This window comes from Muntiacus reevesi, chromosome 12 (assembly GCF_963930625.1).
Source record: "Muntiacus reevesi chromosome 12, mMunRee1.1, whole genome shotgun sequence".
Lineage (NCBI taxonomy): Eukaryota > Metazoa > Chordata > Mammalia > Artiodactyla > Cervidae > Muntiacus > Muntiacus reevesi.
This window is the reverse complement of record NC_089260.1, coordinates 9,329,059-9,349,322: the sequence shown is the minus strand read 5'-3', so window position 1 is coordinate 9,349,322 and position 20,264 is coordinate 9,329,059.

Below are 20,264 nucleotides of genomic sequence, written 5' to 3'. Positions count from 1 at the left end.
GTGACCCCTTCCAGAAGCAGGAAGATTGCATAGTCTGGCCCAGTGCCTGCACAACAAACATCTCACTTAAAATGCAACTGAAATCCATACTCTTTGACAATAAAGACAGATCTTTGAGTTTCCTTAAAAAGCATCGCAGTGGTTTCACACAGTTCATCAGATAGAAACATTTCTTAGATTTTTCTCCTCAGACACTACTTTCTTACCCCAGAATTTCAAACTCAAAGCTCTTGCTAAAACCATTCACTGTCCCTGACCTCTACACCCTGTCCTCTACTCCCATAATCCTCACATGGTCCACTGCCTGTCTCTTCACCACTCTCTTCCTCCATCTCTCCTATAATCCCTTTCCATTGCTAAAGATTTTTTCATCCACACCTGACTAGTGAGCCACTGAAAGTATTGAAAGACCCCTGCAAGTGTTATTTTTTTTTTCTTACCTTCACAGACTGTCCCCAAAGAAAGTTTCGTTGAGAGTTCCATCTCAATAACAATACTACTTTGTAGGATGAAACAAAGAGGAGACTCAACATTTGGGGAGTGTTTTTTTTTTTTTATTTTTTATGTGGTGCCTTGCTGGACAGTATGAAGTACTAGAAGACTACAAGATTTAGATTAAGATTGCTTTACCTACCAGCTATGTGATCTTGGGCAAGGTTTTTTCTATTTTGTCCCATTTTCACTCATTGTACTGTTAAGAGAATGAAAGGAGATGATGTATGTCAGTTGCAGGTATGATAACTCAGTTGGTAAAGAATCCGCCTGGAATGCAGGAGACCCTGGTTCGATTTCTGGGTTGGGAAGATCCTCTGGAGAAGGGATAGGCCATCCACTCCAGTATTCTTGGACTTCTCTTGTGGCTCAGCTGGTAAAGAATCCACCTGCAATGTGGGAGACCTGGGTTCAATCCCTGGGTTGGGAAGATCCCCGGTAGAAGGGAAAGGTTACCCACTCTAGTATTCTGGCCTGGAGAATTCCATGGATTGTATAGTCCATGGTGTCCCAAAAGTTGGACACAACTGAGCGACTTTCACTTTCAGGCGTTCAATAAAGTGTATTTTTGTAATGGCATAAAGCAGATTTTGCAAGAGGAAACTGAATTTTTCAGAAATTTATGTACTGAACCTAGGTCACAAAGCTCATAAATTACAGGGCCAAAAATAGAGCTCAGTGGGTACCGAGTGGCCAGGAGCAATGTGTTGACACTGGATCTAGTGCAGTATTTAGTAGTGGACCTCCCAGATGGAGAGTTAACTTTTGCCAAAGATCTACCTCTCTGCGACCTTGACCAAGTTTTAATATGGGTTTAGAGCAGCAATTCACAAGTTATCATCAACATTACTTCTGCTCTCCCTTCTGCCCCATGACAACAAAAGCACACACAGTTACATACAATAGAACAGCTAAACTCAATACTACTTTTCTTGTCACACTTCTGCGTTCTCTGATAGCTTGAAATTTATGATTGTCTGGACAATTTTTAAAATAATTCAAATAAATGTTCATTTCAACTAAAAAGAAATCAATCACATCATCTGAACTGATAGGAATAGTAGGGTTCCTGGAGTTTCCCTTATGCCTAGAACAAGGTCAACATATAGAATGTTCTTGTTTGACTTAATTTCCTTCAAATATACTTAATAGTATCTATAAAGATTGTTTATTTGTTGCTAAATCCATTGACATTTACATTTTTTTAAACTACAGTTCAAGACAAAATTAAACAAAAACAAGTTTCAAGAATAAGTTTCTTTAAAGCAATTTAAAATTCATTGATAATAATAAATCCATGTATTGAACATGCTCCTCTCAATACCACAATTTTTTTATCAAGAAAATGGATATCAGTCTGAGGCAAACTTTAAAACATGTAAAGTTTGACTCCATCATTTTTCTCCTCAACTTTTGAACTCAATGTGCTATGACACTTTTCTTCTCTGATAGCAAGACTATATTATTATGTATGTACATTCTCCACTCAGAGCTATTTGACTTTCAAAAGAGAACAACAAAAGTGTCTATGCTTAACTCAAGTAATAGATGGTACCAAAAGAGACTAAATATTTTGAAACTGTAGTTTTAAAAGGATTTTTACATAAAGTATCACATTTATCCCTCTGGGTAACCATATGCAGATGGTATTCTTGTATCCTTTTGTTTTCCAAGTGAGACCCCAGAGATAAAATGAGTGGTCCATGTGGCCAAATAGCTCAAACACAGACCTTCTTACTCCAATGTTGATATTCTCCTCACTATAGACTGACCAGCCTTCCCTCAAATAAAATGTCACTTTCAGACACTGGTGGGTAAAACACAGCAGAGTGGAAAACAAGATAATGCATAAAATGATTCATAAACGGTGGAAAATTCTACACGGATATCACCCATAGTGCATCCATCCAACAGCCATTTTGTTACACAGAAATCAGAAAGTCACAGGACTGTGGGTCTGCCAGAGTGAGGTAGCTACTGATGCTAAGTCACTTCAGAGAGAGGTAGGAGATGGCATGAAGCTGGGGGCTTCTTTTGCTCTACAAGGAAAACATTGGTTGAGCAAGTTCTTTCAGGGCTACCTAGAAGAAATAAGAAGCTGACATAATAAAGCAATATCTATAGCTGGATATCTTTATTTGACAGATTAGGGAGCTAGGATGTGATCAGTATACCGGTTGACCTCTGAGATTACTGTGACAAATAAACTCAGTTCCTCTCTTTCCTTCCTATTTATTCCCTCATTTTCACTCTTTATGATAAAACAAAGATTATTTTTTAGAATTTTGAAATAGCATTTTATTACAAAATGAATATTACTACAAACTCAATGCAGAAAAAATTTTAAATACATAAAAATAAAATGTTCAAACCACCCTACATCCCACAACCCAGAGATTAATACACTATACAGTTGACACTTGAACAACACAGGTTTGACCTGCGCAGATCCATTTACAAGCAAATATCTTTCACTAAATAACTTCTAAAGTACTACAGGATCCATGGTGGATGAATCTGAGAATGCACAAATATGGATACCAAGGGCTTATAATGTTATGCTTGGGTTTTCAACTTCAAGGAAAGTCAGAGCTCCTAACCCCCTGTATTATTCAATGATCTTGTTCAGTGATCAACTGCATACCTTTCAAGTAGCTTTTTTTCCTTAAAATATGGTGCATATATGAAATGGAATATTAGTCATAAAAAGGAACAAATATGGGTCATTTGTAGTGACATAAACTTAGAGTGAATAAGAATATTCTTATTCTTAAGAATATAAGTGAATATTCTCTGGGTAGTGAATATCATGCAGAGTGAAATAAGTCAGAAAAACAAATATCATATATTAACATATATATGTAGAATCTAGAAAAATGGTACAGATAAACCTATTTGCAGGACAAGAATACAGAAGCAGATATATAGAATAGACATGTAGACATGTGGCAGGAGGAAAGGGGTGAGATGAACTGGGAGATTGGGACAACAAATAGCTAGTGAGAACCTTCTGGGTGGCACAGGAAACCCAGCTTAGTGCTCTGAGGTTACCTAGATGAGTGGGATGGGAGAGGGGGTAGATTCAAGTGGAAGAGAACATATGTATACATATAGATGGTTCACTTTGTTGTTCAGCAGGAACTGACACAACATTGGAAAGTAACTATACCCCGAATTACAAAACACTACATTACACATAATAGTTTTATATATACTTGTTATCACTTAGTATAGTGTACCTTTTCACTTACAGAAATCTCTGCTAAATTGATTGAATGTGGGTCCAAATTTGTCACGCAATCCTGTATTTGTGCTTGTTTTTGTCCCTTCACACACCAACCCCGGACTTGGCCATGTGATTTGCTTAGGCCGGTGGATTGCACTACACTTGAAGCAAAGAGACTCAAGTCAACAGATTTGCCTTTCATACATCTTTATAGACTCTGCTAGATGATTGTTTTAAGCCAATAGCTTCAGGGGTAGCTTAGTACACAGAGATAGCTAACTGGCATGCATTCTATAACAGATAAGACACATGAAACATTTATTCTTCACTGTTGCGTTATTCTATACAAGGTCAACCAGAGTGATCACTTTAAAATGGAAATTAAATCATGCTATTTCCTTTATAAAGCATTTCAATCACTTCCTCACTGATCTGTAAGAAAATTCAATCAACTCCTGGCCTATAAGCCCTGGGTAACTGGCTCTTACCACTGGTCCAATCTTATCACTTGGCTCCTCCCTCTCAGGAATCACACTGCGGTTACAGGGGTCTTTTTAAAATATCTCCAGAAAGCCATTGTACAGGGTGTTCTCTCAACCTGGAATGTGTGTATGCCACTGCTCACCCAACAGCTCTGACTTTAAATATCATCAGTTCAAAGAAGCTTTCTTGATGATACTATCCAAAGAAGTATCATTCCACCTCCAGCTATTTTCATTCTCGCTTATTTCTCTCTTAGCTCTTGTCACAATAATACCACTTCATTTATTTGTTTAGTTGCTTCCTGTTTGTCCACCTTTCTTGGTCATAAAATCAGTGATAACCAAAGCCATGCCAGTTTTGTCCTCTATGCTATCCCCAACATCTATCTCAATATCTGGAAACCTGTGGATTCAACATATTGTGGCTAAATATATGAAAATTTATACCAAAATTAAAATTTTAAATGTCCTATTATTGCACATGCAGGAAATTTCCATATGTACATACTTTTTCATATATGCTATGTTAGGTATTTATCAAAACTTTTAAAAATTGTAAGAAAAAATGTTTAACATGATAACTACAATGTTAATTACAATACAGTAATTAACACTGCTATATGTTATACATGTCTTGAACTGTGGTGTTGGAGAAGACTCTTGAGAGTCTCTTGGACTGCAAGGAGATGAAACCAGTCAATTCTAAAGGAAATCAGTCCTGATTATTCATTGGAAGGATTGATGCTGAAGCTGAAGCTCCAATACTTTGGCCACCTGATTCAAAGAACCAACTCATTGGAAAAGACCCTGATGATGGGAAAGATTGGAGGAAGGAGAAGGGGATGACAGAAGATGAGGTGGTTGGATGGCATCACCGATTAGATGGACGTGAGTTTGAGCAAGCTCTGGGGGTTGGTGATGAACAGGAAAGCCTGTTGAACAGGGTCGCAAAGAGTCAAACATGACTGAATAACTGAACTGAACTGATATTATACATGAAACTTGTTGAGGGTAAATCCTAAGAGGTCTTATCAAAAGACAAAAATATTTATTCTCTATATCTTTAGTGTTGCATCCATATGCAATGATAGAGGCTCCCTAAACTTGTCTTAATCATTTCATGATGTATGTACGTAATGTAAAACATTATATTGTACACCTTAAATTTTACAGTACTGTATGTCAATTTTATCTCAATCAAACTGGAAGGAAAACAGTCAATGAGGAGAAAGATGGAAACCCAAAAGAAAATCAGAGAAGAATATGAGAGGGAAATTTCATTAACAACAACAACAACAAAAAAAAACAGGTGAATATATATAAAATCATATCTCACTAGAAATGAAAAGTAAAATGTCATATAAAAGATTATCTACTATTATTTATTGCTTGAAAAATTGTAAAGAATTGCATTTCAGAAACTCAAAATAGCACTCCTATATCCAGCTGACACGAGCAAAGATGGATGTAATTTTTCTGGAAGCTTCGTTGACATGAGATCTCATGAGCATTAAAAATAGGCAAAAATAAGCAATCTGACCTTAAAGTTCCATTTCTGATAAGTTATCTTAAGGAAATAGTAATGACAGTTTACCACCTTGTGGAGCCTACTCATATACCAATAACGTGATAGCCAAGTTTGCCCTGCACGGGTCACTTTCTTGTGCATATTTCTTAATTTAGTGGGTTTTTCCCCTAGGACATAGGCTTTACAATGTATTCTTACCTCTGCTAAGCCTCTGTTTCATATTTTTTAGGGGAAAAAAAAAGCTCATTGCTCTACTAATGATTACCTACTTTATACCGCTTCCTAAAAAATAAGTCACTTCGATAATATCGGAAGGCATAATAAGTTCAATTCCATAGAACAAAACTTGATTGCTCAGCCTCTGAGTCTCAAAATACTTAATGGGGGCTTTAAAGTGATACTGCATGTGAAATTGCTTTGTCAATTCAACCTGATTGGTTTACTAGTTTTTGTAGTGGATTCTTCACCCAGATCACTGATGTCTTTTTTCAGTCACCTTTATACGAATTCTTGGACTTAAATGTTGGCTTACCCTCAGGATTCTGTTCTTGGCTTTCTTTTATTTTCAAAATATATGTAATCCCTGAGCTAATTTTATCTCCTGTAATATCTTCAAACAGCACTTATTATCAATGGTTCACAATTTATGTTACTGTCCATTTGTCTTCTGGTTCTGCTCTTTTCTTCTAGGCATTTATATGGATAGGGTTGCGCTTTCCAATTCCTTTGAAGTTACACATGCCTGTGTGACTTTCTTTGGCAAGTGTAACGTTAACCAGAAGAGACACGTATGACTTCCAGGCAGAAATCTCTAAAAGACAGTGTGCAGTTTTACAACGTTCTCTGTGCAAGGGTCAGTCCCTTTCCAATTGGCAAAGGCTCCTTCATCTGATACCTTTGAGTAAGACCCAGAGGGATATGTAGCCTCAGCAGAAAATAAAATTAGTTTTTAAGTCACTAAGATGCTCTGACTGTTCATTACTGCAGCAGAACTTTGACTGACTGACACTGCCCCAATTCTAATTTTCTTTTCAACCTGGACATCTACACTTTGATGTTCCACAGGCAAAGTATAACATAATCTTCCTCCCAAATTGATTATTCTCTGGAGTCCTCCAAATTTCTTAATGGAACTTCTGTACCATTGGTTGTCCTGGGATTCATTTTAGTCCTTTATTACACCCACATCTGATCAGTTATGGCTCCCACTCATTCTAGCTCCTAGGTACCTTCATAGGAAGTGCCACACTCTGTTTTAACTGGTGCTTCCTTGGTTCCTGCCACAGTTATTACAAATCCTTCCCAGTTAAGTTCCAGTTCATCTGCTTGGCACCCCTCCAAACAGCAATAGCATAATTAAGCTTCCTAAAATGTAAAAGTGACCATATCACTTCTCAGCCTAAAATGATTCAATATTTTCCTTTATAATTCAAGATTAAGTCCAAAGGTTTGAATGTCATACAAGGCTTTTCAAGTTATTATCTTTGGCTACCTTTCAAGTTTTATTTCTCTCTCACACACACAGAATTTATGTTCCAAAAGTATTAAACTCCTTGGCTGAATACATCCTGCTATTTCCTACTTTCATGCCTTCATCTTTGTTTTTCTCAAATATCTCTATGTCAAGTCCCTAACACTGGAGTATCCTGAAGATGAATGTAAAACAGTTTTAGTTACTTCTTGGAAGTTGCATGTGGGCTCTTTGCATGCTGTGTAATGGAAAGACCAAATAGCAAACTATCTTGCAGAGAGAAAATTCTTTAATATAGGGTTGCCAAATAAAGAGAGAAGACAAGGCTCTTATCTGTCTCCCCAAGCAGCTTTTGAGTGGGATATTTATTGTGGGAGGAAGAAGCAGGAGGGTGTTGGGGCTAAGAAATAATTGGTGGGAGGGTGGAGTCAATTTTAAGAGTCTTCTGAGCAGATGCAACTATCTTTCATGTCTCTTCATGGGCTGTATGTGTTAATTCAGGGGGGATTTGTGTGCTCATGTGGTAAATTATCGGCCCATGACGTCTAAAGTTCCCTGATCATTCTAGTCCCTAAATACGTCTGAGTGATGATCAGTCCAAGGAGAATGTCAGCAAGCTGTTTCCTCATCTGTTTTCCTATTGTTCTGTAAACTAACCTCAAAGGTCTTAATAAATCATCTTTTACCTTATTTTAACCTGGTGGAAATGGGGGTAGAATTTCAAAAGTATATTGATTTGTCTTGAAAAATTATCTAGGGAAGGGAAAAAATACACCAACTCATGTTTTATTAAGAAAATACTGTTTGTGTCTCTGTGTTGTTGTTATTCAGTAACCAAGTCATGTGCGACTTTTTGTCACCCCATGAACTACAGCACACCAGGCTTTCTTGTCCTAATCATCTTCCAGAGCTTGCACAAATTTGTGTCCATTGAATTGGTCTAACCATCTCACCATCTCATCCTCTGTTGACCTCTTCTCCTTCTGCCTTCAATCTTTCCCAGCATCAGGTTCCTTTCCAATGAGTCAGCTGTTCTCATCAGCTGACCAAAGCATAGTAACTTCAGCTTCAGCATCTCCTTGCTGTGTGTCTGTAGACTCTCTCTATATATTTTTAAATAACTATTCATCTTAGAATTCTCAATATGAAAGTAAAATTGTTAAGCCATTTTAAAGCTTCAATTAAGGTCCCAAATATCATCATGTACCAGTGAACCATCTTCTGGGTGAAAATAATGAGTGCTGTTTAGAATCAAAGTCAAAATGAATATCAAAACAAAACAGCTTTGAGCCCATAAATTGATGAAACTCTTCATATCATTACTTACTTCAACATGACATCCCTTCGATAAAATACAAGTGACAAAAAATTTGCAGATGCTGTCTGTAAGCTCCAAGTAGAATAGCCTCTACTTTTAATGAGTGGTCAAAATGGTGTCTAGAAAGACACTGAGCTCTCCTTCACCCACAGGCACACCAAGGTCACAACTATTTACAGAGCAACTATCCATGAGAACAACCTGAACACCAGCAGAAAAGATCATCTGCAGCTGAAGATATAAAGAAGAAGCCATAACAAAATAGGTAGGGGGCAGAGACACATATGGTCAAGACCCATAGCTCTGGGGAGGCAAACCACTAAAGAGAAGATAACTACAATTACAATGGTTCTCCCCAAAGAGCAAAGGATCCAAGCTCCACAAGAGGGCTCCCCAGAATGGGGTCCTGCACCAGGAAGAGGAACCCCCAGAATATTTGGCATTGAAGGCCAGTGGGACTTATATTCAAGAGAACCACAGGTCTATGGGTAGTAGAAACTCCACTTTTAAAGGGAATTAATAAAATATTGCACACTGTGAGACCCAGGGGCAGTGATCTGAAAGGATCCTTGGACATATCCACCTGCTGATCTTTGCAGGGGCTCTCAGTGAGGCAGGAGACAGTTAAAACTCAGCCTGGGCACATGCATGCGGCAGCAACCACGTTGGGGAGCTCCTTCTACTACAAGGACACGAACGCTGATAAGGGCCATTTTGAAATCCTTCCTCGAGGTTATTAGTGGTAGGACCCAATTCCATCCACCAGCACCATGAAACCTTCATGGAAGACAGGACCTGACAATCAGCTGGACCGAGACCCAGCCACTCCTACCAGCATGCCCACAGAAGGTGAACTGGCCACGACACAAGGACAGAGGCAGCCCACATAAAGGGCACCACCAGAACATATAGCTCTGCCCACATAAAGAGCACCACCAGAACATATAGCTCTCATAACCAGAGGTGAGTGCGCCGGTGGGCTTCACAGTACATTTCTTATTTATGGCCAATTCTCCAAGACCAAGAAATGTAGCTAAACTACACAGAAATACAAATACAAAGAAATAAAAACAGTGAGTAAGAAAAGATGAGGCAACAGAGAAATGGATTCCAAATGAATGAACAAGGTAAAACTCCAGAAGGAGAACTAAGTGAAATAGAGAAGCAATCTATCCAGTAAACAGTTTAAGGTAATGACCATAAAGATGCTCAAAGGACTTGGGGAAATAATAGAGGAATAGAGTAAGAAGTTGGAAGTTTTTTAACAAAGATTTAGAAAATAGAAGAACAAATCAGACCTGAAGAATTCATAGCTGAAATAAAAACTACGCTAGAAGGAATACGCAGTAGATTAGATGATGCCAAGGAAAAGATCAGCAAATAAGAAGGAGTAGTAGAAATCACTCAAGCTGGACAAAAGGAAAAAAGAGTCTAAAAAATGAGAGCAGTTTAAGATGTTCTGGGACAACAGCAAGCAGACTAACATTGGCATTATAGTAATCTCAGAAGAAGAGAAAGAGAGAGAAAAGAGCAGAAAACATATTTGAAAGCATGAGAGCCAAACATTTTCCTAACCTAGAGAGAGGAAAATAGACATTCAGGTCCAGGAAGCACAGACAGTCCCAAACAGGATAGATCCAAAGAAAACCACCCCAAGACACATCATAATTGAAGTGGCAAAAATTAAAAGTAAAGAAAGAATATTTTTAAAACCAAAGAAAAGACAACATAGTATACAAAGAAAATCACAAAGGGCTATCAGTTGACTTGAAGTAGAAATTCTGCAGGACAGAATGGAGGAGCATAACACATGAAGATGACAAAAGGGAAAAAAAAAAAAAAACTTCAATCAAGAACATTCAATTTGGCACAGCTTTATTCATAGTTGATGGAGAGACTGAAAGTTTTACACACAAGCAAAAGCTAAAAGCACCGCCAAATCAGTTATAAAAGACATGTTAAAGGAACTTCTCTAACCTAAAAAGAAAAGGCTGAAAATAGAAATATTAAATTATAAAAGGAAAACTCTAATTACTAAAGGGAAACATACAGCAAAGATAACAGATAAATCAATCAACTTATAAAACTAGTAAGAAAGTTAAAAGATAGAAGTAGTAAAATCTTGTACATCCACAATAAGTAGTTAAGGGATACACAAAACAAAAGGATGCAAAATTTAATGTTAAAAACAATAAATTAGCCGTTGTGGTTCAGTTGCTCAGTTGTGTCCAACTCTTTGTGACCCCCATGGACTGCAGCACACCAGGCTTCCCTGTCCTTCACTATCTCCTGGAGTTTGCTCAAACTCACGTTCACTGAGTCGGTGATGCCATCCAACCATCTCATCCTCTGTCACCCACTTCTCCTCCTGCCCTCAATCTTTCCCAGCATCAGGGTCTTTTCCAATGAGTCAGCTCTTTGCATCAGATGGCCAAAGTATTGGAACTTCAGCTTTAGTATCAGTCTTTACAATGAATATTTAGGGTTGATTTCCTTTAGGATTGACTGGCTTGATCTCCTTGCTGTCCAAGGGACTCTTAGGAAGGGAGTTGTCATCTGCCTGTCTGAGTTATTGACATTTCTCCCAGCAATCTTGATTCCAGCTTGTGAGTCAACTAGCCCAGCATGATGCACTCTGCATATAAGTTAAATAAGCAGGGTGACAGTATAGAGACTTGGTGTATTCCTTTCCCAATTTTGAACCAGTCGGTTGCTCCATGAAACTAGTGGGAGATGGTATAAATGCAGGATTGTTAACATGTGTTTGAATTAAGAGACTAGCAACTTAAAATAACTGTATAGATATAGATATATAGAGATATTGTTTGCTATATATAAACCTCATAGAATCCACAAGCCAAAAATCTGTATTAGATATCTACACACACAAAGGGAAAAAAATCCAAACATATTCCTAAAGGTAGTCTTCAAAGCACAAGGGAAGGTGGTAAAAGAGGAAGAAAGTGGGAATAAAGAAACACAGAAACAAAGCTAAAACAAGTAACAAAATGACAGTAAGTATTATATCAATAAGTATATATTATATTGATAGTATACTTATCAATAATTATTTTAAATATAAATGGACCACATGCTCCAACTAAAAGACATAGAGTAGTTGAACTGATACACAAACAGAACTCAGATATATGTTGCTTACAAGAGACTCATTAAAATCTAAAGAAAAACATAGACTGGAAGTGAAGCGATGGAAAAAGATATTTCATGCAGAAGATGCTTCATTTCAAGGAAATAAAAAGAAAGATGAGACACCAATACTTACATCAGACAAAATAGACTAAAACAAAGGCTGTAATAAGAGACAAAGAAGAATATTACATAATGATCAATGGATAAATCCAAGAAGAAAATATAATTATTGCAAATAGTATGCACTTAACACAGGACAACCTCAATACAAAAAGCAAATACTAAAGGATATAAAGGGAAAAACTAAAAGTAGCACAAAAATAGAAGAATACTTTATCATCCCATTTACAGCCATGGAGAAATCATCCAAATGTAAAATTAGCAAGGAACACTGATCTTAAAAAACACATTAGACAAAACGGACTTTAACAGATGCATATAGAACATTTCACCCCAAAACAGCAGAATATACATTCTTTTCAATTATACAGGAACACTCTCCAGGAAGAATCACATGGTATGCCAAATGACAAGCCTCAGTAAACTTGCTGCTGCTAAGTCGCTTCAGTCGTGTCCGACTCTGTGCGACCCCATAGACGGCAGCCCACCAGGCTCCCCCGTCCCTGGGATTCTCCAGGCAAGAGCACTGGAGTGGGTTGCCATTTCCTCCTCCAATGCATGAAAGTGAAAGGTGAAAGTGAAGTCGCTCAGTCGTGTCCTACTCTTAGCAACCCTGTGGACTGCAGCCTACCAGGCTCCTGCATCCATGGGATTTTCCAGGCAAGAATACTGGAGTGGGGTGCCATTGCCTTCTCCGCCAATAAACTTAAGAATACTGAAATTCTATCAAGCATCTTTCCTAACCAAAATGCCATGTGACTGGAAATCAGCCACAAGAACAAAATGCCAAAAAACACAAACACTTGAAGACTATAAACAATATGATATTAAACACCCAATGCATTTCTGAAGAAAGCAAAGAAGAAATCCCAAAATTTCTGTAAACAAATGAAAGCCAAACAAAATGATCTGAAATATATGGGCTGCATTAAAAGCAGTTCTAAGAGTGAATTTATAGCAATACAAGTTTATCTAACTAAACAAGAAAAATCTCAAATAAACAATCTAACCTTTCACCTAAAAGGACTAGAAAAAGAACAAACAAAATCCAAAGTTAATAGAAGAAAAAAAAATCATAAACATCAAAGCAGAAACAAATTAAACAGAGACTAAAAAAGAAATGGAAAATATCAATGAAACTAAGAGCTGGTTCTTTAAAAAGACAAAGTAATAAAACTTCAGCCAGACTCCTCAAGAAAAAGGAAGAAGACCTATATCAATAAAATCAGAAATGAAAGTAAAGTTACAATCAATACTAAAGAAATAAAAAGGATAATAGAGACTGCTACAATCATACATCATTAAAATGAGTAATCTAGATGAAATGGGCAAATCCTAGAAATGTACACTCTCCCAGGAATAAGGAAGACACAGAAGATATGAAGAGAACAATTATCAGTAATGAAGTTGAATCAGTAATTTAAAATTCACAAAAAAATAAAATGTAGGATCAGATGGCTTCACAGGTGAATTCTACCAAATATTTAGAGAAGAGTTAACATCTATCCCTCTCAAACTATTCTTAAAAAATGCAGTGAGAGAAAGGTGTCCCAACTCATTCTATGAGGTCAGTATCGCCTTGATACAAAAACCAGAGAAAGACAACCCAAAAGAAAAAAAAAAAATTACACACCAATCCCACATTGGCGCTAGTGATAAAGAACCCACCTGCCAATGCCAGAGATGTAAGAGATAAAGGTTCAATCCCTGGATCCATAACATCCACTGGAGGAGGAAATGGCAACCCACTCCAGTATTCTTGCCTGGAGAATCCCATGGATTGAGAAGCTTGGTGGGCTATAGCCCATAGAGTCACAAAGAGTCAGATACCACTGAAGTGATTTAGTACAGAGCATAGCACCACTTGTGAACATAAATGCAAAAATCTTCAACAAAATATTAGCCAATTGAACCCAACAATATATTAAAAAAAGATTACATTCCATGTTCAAGTGGAATTTAATCCAGGAATGAATGTATTTTTCAATATCTGCAAATCAATCAATGTGATACACCACGCTAACAAATTGAAGCATGAAGCCACACGATCATCTCAACAGATGCAGAAAGAGTTCTACCAAAATTCACTATCCATTTTTGATTAAAAAAAAAAAAACTCTCAACAAAGTGGGTGTAGAGGAAACATACCTCACATAGTAAAGGCTACATATAGCAAACACAGTTAACATCATACCCAATGGTAAAAAGCTGAAAGTATTTCCACTCAGACCAGGAAAAAGACAAGGATGCCCACATTCACCATGTTTGCTTAAAGTAGTATTGGAAGTCTTAGCCATATCAATCAGACAAGAAAAAAATAAATGAAATGGATTCAGATTGGAAAGGAAAAAGTAAAATGAATCATTATTTGCAGATGTGTTACTATACATAAAAACTTCTAAAGATGCCACTCCCCCCCAATACATCAACAACAACAACAACAACAAAACAACTACCAAAAGCCATCAGTAAATTTGAAGGATAGAAAATTAATAACAGAAATCTGTTGCATTTCTGTACAATAGCAATGAACTAACAGAAACAGAAGACCAAAAGAAAGAAGAAAAAAATATTCACAAACTCATCAGAAAGAGTAAAATATCTGGGAACAAATCTAACTAAGGGAGTGAAAGACCTGTTCACAGAAAACTATAAGATATTGAGAAAAGCAGTTAAAGATGACACAAACAAATGAAAAGATACACTATGCTCACGGGTTGGGATAATCAATGTTAAAATGGCCATACTACCCAAGGCAATCTCCAGATGCAATGCATCCCTATCAAAATGCCAATGGCATTTTCACAGAACTAGAAAAATTAATTCTAAAATGTTTATGGAAACACAAAATACACCAACTAGCAAAAAAAAAAAAAACCACTTTGAAAAGAAGAACAAAGCTGAAGGTATCATGTGCCCTGATTTCAAAATATACCACAAAACTACAATAAGCAAAATAGTGTGGTACTGGCATAAAAACAGACACATAGATCAATGGAACAGATAGAGAGCTCAGAAACGAATCCACACTTACACAAGTAATTAATCTATGACAAAGGAGGCAAAAATATACAATGGGGAAACTATAATACCTTCAATAAACTGTGTTGGAAAACTGGACAGCTACATAGAAAATAACCAAACTGAACAAATCTTGTACCACAAAAATAAACTCGAAATGGATTAAAGTCTTTAAAGTAAGACTTGAAGCCACAAAAATCCTAGAATAAAACATGCAATACACTCTTTGACATTGGTCTTTGTAATAATTTTGGGGGGGTTTGTTTCCTCAGCCAAGGGAAACAAAAGCAAAATAATAGAACTACTTTAAACTAAAAACTTTTGCACAACAAAGGAAATTGTCATCAGAATGAAAATTTAACCTACCTAATGGAAGATGATATTTGTAAATGATACCTCTGACAAGGGGTTAATATCTAAAATATACAAAGAACTCATACAACTCAACATCAAAAAAAAAAAAAAAAATAGAAGTACCATACAATCCAACAATTCTACTTCTAGACACTTATTGGAAGAAAAATTGAAAATATACATGCACCCTTATGTTCACTGAATTATTTTCAGTAGCCAAGATATGGAAGCAACCTAAGTGCCCATTGATCAATAAATGAATAAAGAAGGATATTAGATAGATAGAGAAAGAGAGGCTATAGTGAAATATTACTTAGCTATAAATAAAAGAATTAAATCTTGCCATTTGCAATAATATGGATGGACTTAAAAGGTAATATGCTAAGTGAAATAAGGCAAATACTGTGTAAGAAAATAATATATATTTTCACTTAGATGTGAATACAATAAACAAAACAAACGAACAAATGGAAACAGCCATATATAGAGAGAACAAATATGTGATAATTAAAGGGGAGAAGGTTTTGTGGAGGAGAGAAATAAGCAAGGAAGATTAAAAGGCACAAACTTCCAGTTGCTACTTAAATAAGGATGTATGAAATGTACAAGTGGGGGGAAATGGTCAATAACTATGTAATACTCTTCTATGGTGACAGATGACAACTTATCATGATGATCATTTTGAAATATTTATCAAATCTCTATGTTGTGTACAAGGAATTTTCACTTATACTTCAAAAACAAACTTATAGAAAAAGAGATCAGATTTGTGATTTCTGGAGGAAGGGGTGGGGAGACAGGGTAATTTAAATGGTACAAAGCTCCAGTTATAAGATGAATAAATACTAGGGATGTAATATACAACATGGGTCTTACCTGATGGCTCAAATGATAAAGAATTTGCCTGCAATGCAGAAGAACTGGATTCAATCCCCTGGGTCCTGAAGATCCCCTGAAGAAGGGAGTTAACTATGCACTCCAGTAGCATTGTCTGGAAAAGTCCATCAACAGAGGAGCCTGGTGGACTATAGACCATAGGGTTGTAAACGGATGGACACGATAAATATAATTATCACTATTAAAACAAAAGTTGAGAGTAAATCCTGGGAGTCCTCATCACAAAGAAAAACATTTCTATTTCTTTAATTTTACATCTATATGAAATGATGAATGCTCACTAAACTTACTGTGGTAATCATTTCATGATATACATAAGCCAAGTCATTATACTGTACCTTATACCTTAAATTTATACTGCCCTATGTGTCAATTATATCTTAATAAACCTGAAAGAAAAAAAAAAGAATAGCCTCTACCTTACAGAAAGTGAAATGCATGAAACTATAATAGTCATCCAACTTTGCTATTTGTCAGGAGCAGGATTTCTGGGAGTTGGAGGAGGTCAATATATTTAACTGGAAAATACCACCACAAATTCTCATTACTGTAAAATACAAAATGTTAAGTATAAATGGCATTCCTCAACTTCAAGATTAAAAAATATACTCAAATGGATTGTATAGTGTCCCAAACTTCTCATTTTCACTGCTTACCTGTCAATATTCCAAAAAAAACTAGTCAAAAGCTATTTTTACCACTAAATTTGGGAAGGGATGCATGCTCATTCGTGTCCAGCTTTTTGCAACCCCATGGACTATAGCTCACCAGGCTCCTCAGTCCTTGGAATTTTCCAGGCAAAAATACTAGAGTGGGTTGCTGTTTCCTGCTCCAGGGGATCCTCCTGACCTGGGGAATCAAACTCGTTATCCCTTGAGTCTCCTGCAATGGCAGATGGAATTTTACCATGGGCGCCTCCTGGGAAATTTGGTGAGGACTGATGATATAAAACTCCTTTCAGAGCAGTGTCACCCAGATGATCCAAAAGTTTAAATTCAGCTTGTCTTAAATGCTTTGTGACTTAAAGACTCTCAAAACTTGCATTCAATCAGTAATAGTAATAAGAAAAAAAGTATTTGCATCACCAATTATCTGACTTCAGGCAGTTTCAGTTTAACATTCTTTTTTATTTTCACTTTCAGTAAAAAATGAAGTAAAACAGCCATTTTAAAAGGACATTTTAGTAGTATGTTATTTGTGATTGAGACTAATTTGTGTTTTTTTAAATTTATTTCACTTACTTCTGGTAATAATTAACCAGAAAAGAAAATGCTGGCAAAAAAAAAAAAAAAAATATGTATAAATAAAAGAGTTTGGCGTTATATCCCATTGATGTCTACTCAAGAAAATCAAATCCCATAGCAGCCAGTCCCTTAGAGGCTTTGGACAGCCCAGGGAATAGGAATAAAAAGCGTATTGTCTAACAGGGTCATTCAGGAAAGACTAATCCTTAGACAACAAGAAGATAGCATGGTTAGCAAAGTTACATTCTATATTTTAAATTAGTAAATTATTTTTCAACATGTTTAGGAGATAATATTTACTTCATTTATATGGACTTGTATTCCTAGAGATGATTTCTCAAACACTTAATATCGCTTACCTCTCTGGGTTTAAGACTGTTTACCTTCTAAGATAGAAACTGGTGGAAGGAAGCATGTTTGTCAAGGGGTGCTTTTGTACTTCTGAGAGGTGTTTCTTCTCTAATTTCATGATTCTGATTCAGCCTCCTTCCCAATCTGACGTCCCTGTTCGTGGAGTCCAGTCTAACTTCCCTGTTCAAGGATTCCAGTCTAGGGCTATAGTTTACAACCCTTGTAGACCTGGTGAACAGTGCTAGAAATGAGCTTCTGCTTTAGAGATAAGGGAATGATACATTTCCATTGCAAGTTCTAATAGCCATGGAGAAACACAACAGTATGAGTAATATTTAAAATCACAATTTTGGAAGAATGCTAAGTTCTATCAAATAGTAAAATTCCATTTTGAAAATTAAACCACAGAGAGGGTAAACAATTCTACTATAATGTAAATAGTAAAGCTTACTACATATTTGTAAGAGTGAGAAATTTGAATTTGAGATGTACAGACCTGAAGGTGTGTTCCCAAATTGTACTGATAAAAACTTCCATTTCCCTGTTTGTGTTACCTATCTAAATGACTTTTAACAATTATAGATAAAGATTAAAATTATTTGTTTCGTTGAAATTTTTCAAGTACAATTCTGAGTTTTCAGTTATTTTCCTAAATAGTTTTACTGTATGTATTTGGTCTCATAACTGAAGGTAACAAAAATAATCAATGTTGGAAATGATTCAGAGTAGCTCTCTTGTATTTCTCCAGGTCTTACAAGTGAGGCACTGACTTATCTTTGTTCCTTTGTTTTCAGTGATGAATCGCTTCTCGGCCTTTTGGCTAAGAGCAAGTGTCTTCAGTGATGATTGTTGTATAAAAAGCCCTGGAAGTTACATATAGCACTCTTTGATGGAGCAAAACACAGAAATGCCTACCCAAGTCTTTAACCTCAGAGTTCTTTTCCTGCAGGTCAACCCACCCATAGTAATATTGCCTGGAAAATTCCATGAACAGAAGAGCCTGGCTGGCTACAGCCCAGGGGTCACAAAGAGTTGGACACAACAGCTCACTGGACTGAACTATGAACACAATCATCATCTGACCTGTTAGGACTTGGAAAACCAGCTCACAAATGCTGATACTCTGGCTAACTGCTAATGCTGTGAGTAGTAAACTCTATTTTGGCCCTGACCCAGGAGTTTCATGACCTCAACTTGCATTATTAAATATCAGGCAAACTTTCAAGCTTGTGAGTAAAACATCAAACTCTTCACAGTCCTTGACAATCAGGTGAATTGAAGTGAAGATAAATCTCAAACAACTAGTTGGACATAATGCAAGTTAGTAATGGGTCTATTATTTTATTAGATTACAATAGAGGTAGCAAACTTTTTCTTAATGGTCCTGTTAATAAATATTTTAGGGTTTTAGGGCCTTACATTCTCTTTTACAGCTACTCAACTCTGCTGCTACAGCACAATATCACCATAGCTAGTACGCAAATGATAAGCATGGCCATATTCCTATAAAACTTTATTTGTAGATACCAAACTTTGAATTCTTTATAAATTCACATGTAATTAAAATTTTTAAATAGTTTTTCCAACTATTTAAAAAATTTAAAACCACAATTAGCTCACAGGTTTTATAAAAGCAAGTGTCAGACTGAATTTGATTCATGAAACAACCACTGGAATAGAAAATGATTGCCAAAAAAAATTAAACATATTGGCTTATTTTTGTTCTTTCTGTTTTAAGAGATTTGGAAGAATTACAGACACATGGAGGATTTAGGATAGGAAATGGTTTTGTAAGGAGAGTATAAAAACTGACTGTCTCTTAGCACTTCACTTTTCAACCTCAGATTCTAATGATGTTTATTTGTCTACTTTATTGTCTAGAGTGCTTATGTGAACTTTCACTTCTACTTTCAAAAGGACAATTATTAGATTAACATTTCAATTTCCTTTGAACAGTAATGATTTTAATAGATTTTGCAGTATTTTGCATATATTCTTTAGATATCTTTTAATTTTGTCTTCCATGAAACCCTCTAACTGGTAGATATACATAAGTTTGTAAGGCTTCAAAAGCCTCGTGCCCATAAAGAACAGAAAAAACAAAGAAATTTTCCTGCTATGTTATATTACATTAAATTTTATGATTCTTTCTTGCTATCTTCTGTTTGACCACATCCAATTTACCTTGGGTTTCCCAGGTGGTGCTAGCAGTAAAGAACCAGCCTGCCAATGTAGGAGTGTAAGAGATGTGGATTTGATCCCTAGGTCAGGGAGATATCTTGGAGAAGGACATGGAAACCTTCTCTGTATTCTTATCTGGAGGATCCCATAGACAGAGGAGCCTGGCAGGCTATGGTCCATAGTGTTGTAAAGAGTCAGACATGACTGAAGCAACTTAGCAGGCACACATGAATTTACCTTGGTCAAGCAGGAGATGGCAAGAGTGAACATTGAGATTGTAGGAATCAGGGAACTAAAATAGATGGGAATAGGTGAATTTAATTCAGATGACCATTATATCTACCATCTAACAAAAGAGTCAGAAATTCAGTACTTGGGTGCAATCTCAAAAGTGACAGAAAGATCTCAGTTTGTTTCCAAGGCAAACCA